We start from the raw sequence: 5949 nt of genomic DNA, 5'->3' as shown, positions 1-5949 counted from the left end.
ATGTAGCCATTCCGCCACATAAAGGAGTCTAGGAGACAGGCTGTGCCATGTGCTTAGTCTCTCAGTCGTGTCTGAACCCTTGGGACCCCATAGACTGTAGCCCACCAGGCTGCTCTGTCCATGGAGATTCACCAGGCAAGAGTACTGGAGTGGGTTGCCGTGTCCTCCTCAAGGGGAGGAAACAGGGTTCTGTGTCCAGAAAGAAGGGGAGATAAGTTTGGGAATCAGCTGTAGAGATAAACTGCAAAGTGAGTCTCTCTCCCTTCTCTGAATGCAGCACCCAGCCCACATGTCCAGGTTCCCCTTCCCCAAGACGGCTTGCTTTTTCACTTCCTAATCTGTGTGGGTGTTTGCTATGGCCAGCTCATTCTCTTGGCAAAACTTTATTAGCCTTTGCCCTGCTTCATTCTGTACCCCAAGGCCAAATTTGTCTGTTACTCCAGGTGTTTCTTGACTTCCTACTTTTACATTCCAGTCCCCTATAATGAAAAGGACATCTTTTTTGGGTGTTAGTTCTAAAAGGCCTTGTAGGTCTTCATAGGACCGTTCAGCTTCTTCAGCATTACTGTTCAGGACATAGGCTTGGATTACCTTGATATTGAATGGTTTGCCTTGGAAATGAACAGAGATCATTCTGTCATCTTTGAGATTGCATCCAAGTACTGCAAAATCAGATCGATTATATTCTTTGCAGCCAAAGATGGAGAAGCTCTATATAGTCAGACCGGGAGCAAAAACAAGACCGGGAGCTGACTGTGGCTCAGATCATGAACTCCTCTATTGCCAAATTCAGACTTAAATTGAAGAAAGTAGGGAAAACCACTAGACCATTCAGGTATGACCTAAATTAAATCCCTTACAATTATACAGTGGAAGTGAGAAATAGATTTAAGGGACTAGATCTGATAAACAGAGTACCTGATGAACTATGGACAGAGGTTTGTGACATTATACAGGAGACAGGGATCAAGACCATCCCCAAGAAAAACAAATGCAAAAAAGCAAAATGGCTGTCTGAGGAGGCCTTGCTGTGAAAAGCTGTGAAAAGAAGAGAAACGAAAAGCAAAGGAGAAAAGGAAAGATACACCCATTTGAATGCAGAGTTCCAAAGAATAGCAAGAAGAGAGAAGAAAGCCTTCCTCAGTGATCAGTGCAAAGAAAGAGAGGAAAACAATAGAATGGGAAAGACTAGAGATCTCTTCAAGAAAATTAGAGATACCAAGGGAACATTTCATGCAAAGATGGGCTCAATAAAGGACAGAAATGGTATGGACCTAACATAAGCAGAAGATATTAAGAAGAGGCAGCAAGAATACATAGAAGAACTGTACAAAAAAGACCTTCACGATCCAGATAATCACCATGGTGTGATCACTCACCTAGAGCCAGACACCTTGGAGTGCAAAGTCAAGTGGGACTTAGGAAGCATCACTACAAACAAAGCTAGTGAAGGTGATGGAATTCCAACTGACCTATTTCGAATCCCAAAAGATGATGCTGTGAAAGTGCTGCACTCAGTATGCCAGCATATTTGGAAAACTCAGCAGTGGCCACAGGACTGGCCAGTGGTCAGTTTTCATTCCAATCCCAAAGAAAGGCAATGCCAAAGAATGCTCAAACTACCGCACAATTGCACTCATCTCACACGCTAGTCAAGTAATGCTCAAAATTCTCCAAGCCAGGCTTCAACAATATGTGAACCGTGAACTTCCAGATGTTCAAGCTGGTTTTAGAAAAGGCAGAGGAACCAGAGATCAAATTGCCAACATCCGCTGGATCATCAAAAAAGCAAGAGAGTTCCAGAAAAATATATATTTCTGCTTTATTGACTATGCCAAAGCCTTTGATTGTGTGGATCACGATAAACTGTGGGAAATTCTGAAAGAGATGGGAATACCAGACCACCTGACCTTCCTCTTGAGAAATCTGTATGTAGGTCAGGAAGCAACAGTTAGAACTGGACATGGAACAACAGACTGGTTCCAAATAGGAAAAGGAGTACATCAAGGCTGTATATTGTCATCCTGCTTATTCAATTTATATGCAGAGTACATCATGAGAAATGCTGGGCTGGATGAAGCACAAGCTGAAATCAAGATTGCCAGGAGAAACATCAATAACCTCAGATATGCAGATGACACCACCCTTATAGAAGAAAGTGAAGAAGAACTAAAGAGCCTCTTGATGAAAGTGAAAGAGGAGAGTGAAAAAGTAGGCTTAAAGCTCAACATTCAGAAAACTAATATCATGGCATCTGGTCCCATCACTTCATGGCAAATAGATGGGGAAACAGTGGAAACAATGACAGACTTTATTTTTCTGGGCTCCAAAATCACTGCAGATGGTGACTGCAGCCATGAAATTAAAAGACGCTTACTCCTTGAAAATAAAGTTATTTAAAAAGCAGAGATATTACTTTGCCAACAAGGTCCGTCTAGTCAAGGCTATGGTTTTTCCAGTGGTCATGTATGGATGTGAGAGTTGGACTGTGAAGAACCCATCCATCCTAAAGGAAATCAGTCCTGAATATTTATTGGAAGGACTGATGCTGAAGCTGAAACTCCAATACTTTGGCCACCTGATGCAAAGAGCTGACTTATTCGAAAAGACCCTGATGTTGGGAAAGATTGAAGGCAGGAGGAGAAAGGGATGACAGAGGATGAGATGGTTGGATGGCATCACCGACTCAATGGACATGAGTTTAGGTAAACTCCAGCAGCTGGTGATGGACAGGGAGGCCTGGCGTGCTGCAGTCCGTGGGGTCGCAAAGAGTTGGACATGAGCTACTGAACAACAACATGAACCATCACATCATGTAATTTTCATTTCTTTTTTGTGGTGAGAACATTTAAGATCTACTCTCTTAACAACTTGCAAGTATATAATACTGTATCATTAACTATAATTCTGTGCTGTACATTCGATCTCAAGATTTATTCATCTTATAACTGAAAGTTTGTACCCTTTAACCAGTATCTACTCATTTTCCCCCAATCCCCAGACCCTCATAACCAGCATCCTGCTCTGTTTCTATGGGTTTACCTTTTGCAGATTCCACACACAACTATGGTCATACTTTATTTGTCATTTTGTCTCTGACTTATCTCAGTTAGCATCAAGTCCCCAAGCTTCCTCCTTGTTGCAAATGGCAGGATTTTTTTTCTCATAGTTGAAGAATAGTCCATCTTCCTTATCCATTCATCTGTTGATGGACTTCTGTTGATGGTTGTTTCTGTATCTTAACTATTGGGAATAGTGCTGCGATGAGCACGAGAGTGCAGATATCTCTTTGGGATAGTTATTTTAGTTTCTTTGAATTTTCTGTGGACTCAGAAGTTGGATGGATGGATCATAAGATAGTCCTCCATACTGTTTTCCATAATGTGTGTGCCTGGTTGCTCAGTCATGTCCGACTCTTTGAGACCCTATGGATTGTAGCCTGCCAGGCTCCTCTGTCCATGGGATATTTCCCATAGTAGCTGTACCAATTTACATTCCTACCAGTGGTGTATCCCTTTTCTTCACATTCTCACCAGCCCTTGTTATCTTTGACTTTTTGTTCATAGTCATTGTCACAGGTGTGAGTTGATACCTGACTATTTTTTTCCTTCAATATTTATTTTCATTTTATTTATGTATTTGGCTGTGCCAGGTCTTAGTCGCCACATGGAGGATCTTTAGTTGTGGCCTGTGAACTCCTAGCATGTGAGATCTAGTTCCGTGACCAGGGATTGAGCCCGGGCCCCCTGCATTGGGAGCCCGGAGTCTTAGCCATTGGACCACCAGTGAATTCCCTCTCATTGTGGTTTTGATTTGCATTTCTCCAATGATTCGTGATGCAACTCTCTTTTCATGGGCCATTTGTATGCCTTCTTTGGAAAGATGTCTATTGGTTCCTCTGCCCATTTTTTAGTCAAGTTATTTGTTTTTCTGATACTGAGTTGTGTGTTCTTTGTACATTTTGGATATTAACTCTTCATCAGACATATGATTCACAAATACTTTCTCCTTCCAAAGGTTACCTTTGCATTTTGTTGTTACTTTTGTTGTGCAGAAGCTTCTTAGTTTGATGTAGAAACACTAATTAATTTTTGCTTTTGGTGTCATATCCAGACAACGAGATCAAGCATATTCAGGGTGGAATGGCCGTAGACTGGTGTCACATCCAAAACAAATTGTGACCAAAACCAATGTCAAAGAGCTTTTTTCTTGTTGTTGTTTTTTTTCCTCCCGTAAGTGTCATGCTTAAGTGTTCATGCCAGTTAATTTGAGTCAATTTTTGTGAGTCATGTAAGATAAGGGTCCAGTTTCATTCTTCTGCATGTGTGGTTATCCAGCTTTCCCAACACCACTTATTGAATATTCTTTATATTCTAGTACTTTGATTGCTCATATTTTACATTCTAAAGTTTGATTCTTTTATTAATTTTGGTACAAAGAAAGATTTAGAGATCCAGTTGTTGTTTTTTTAATGTTACTCAGAGCTCCTGATCCCATTTATTCAATAATTGATCTTTTCCCCACCCATGTGAAAAGCCCTCTTTTTGTTTATTAAATGCCCTTCGGTAGCTGAGTATTTCTGAACTGTATTCTGTTCATGGATCTGCCTGTTCATATGCCAGGATGATGCTGTTGTGACCACTGTAGCTCTCTTGTGAGTCTTGATCTCTCACACCATCCTTTCTTTTAACCAAGATTTTTAAGTCTGGAAGTGATGAGTGTTTTGGATGGGTTCCTCTAGCGATAGTATGGAAAATCAGTTGTAAAGAAGAGACAGGGTGGAAGCAGAGAGCTGACATGGAAGACGATGAAGCCCTGGTTAAAAGCAGCAGGTATGGGGAACTTCCCCGGTGGTCCAGTGGCTAAGACTTCATCCTTCCAATGAAGAGGGCCTGGGTTTGATCCCCGGTCAGGCAACTAGATCCCACCTGCTTCAACTAAGTGTTCACATGCTGCAACTAAAGATCCCACATGCCACAACTAAGACTGGGTGTAGCCAAATAAATAATTAAAATAAATATTTTTTTTAAAGAAGAAGCAATAGGATGGTCAGGAAGGCGAGCATGGAGGTAGAAGTGACAGGTTGCTCACTAGCCAGAGATACGGGTGAGGAAGGAGAGGAAAGTGGTGCTGAGATTCTACCTTCTGTTGTTCACTAAGAAGTGGAAGCCAGAAAAAAAAAAAACCACCAGTAAATTTGGTTGTGGGAATGGGAAGGAGAAAATGCATTAACATACAGACATTCATTTATGCTGAGATGGCCTGTGGCGACATGCTTGGGTCCCCAGCAGTGTGCATGGCTGTGTGTATCAGTTTAGCACACACGTTATTTCACAGAGGCATTTATTCTGGTTTGTCCATCGGTGGTATTCACCGTACCCACCAGCAGCTTTCTGCCCCTTAGTCCCCTAGTTTTGGGGGCCCAACCTCCTCATGCCCATCCTACCCTCTCTGCTTAAGGAAGTCTTACCTTCTTCTGGAACCACACTAACCTCCTTTAGCTGCTTTCACACAATTTTCTGTTCAAGGTCCACCAAACACTGCAGCCCAAGATGAAGTGCTTGTGCTGAAACCCTAATATATCTGTGCCTGCATTTGGCTCAGTCTGTCCAAAGCACTAAATACAGTTTAACTCAACCTAGACGTCTCCCTGAGGATCTGTATTCTCCCTGAGGATCTGTATTGGCTCATTCTTTCTTCCATCTTTCTTTCAATCTGTTTTCTGTACTCTTATGTAAGTCTTTATTCTGATTTTTAAAAAAATATTTATTTTACTTATTTGTTTGGCTGCACCATGTGTTAGCTTCAGTATGTGGGATCTAGTTCCCTGACCAGGGATCGAACCCAGGCCCACTGCATTTGGATTGTGGAGTCTTAGCCACTGGACCACCAGGGAAATCCCTTCGATTTTTTTTTTTAATCTCTTTTTTTCTCTGGGTCTAACTTTGT

This window comes from Bubalus bubalis, chromosome 17 (assembly GCF_019923935.1).
Source record: "Bubalus bubalis isolate 160015118507 breed Murrah chromosome 17, NDDB_SH_1, whole genome shotgun sequence".
Lineage (NCBI taxonomy): Eukaryota > Metazoa > Chordata > Mammalia > Artiodactyla > Bovidae > Bubalus > Bubalus bubalis.
This window is presented reverse-complemented; position numbering follows the sequence as displayed.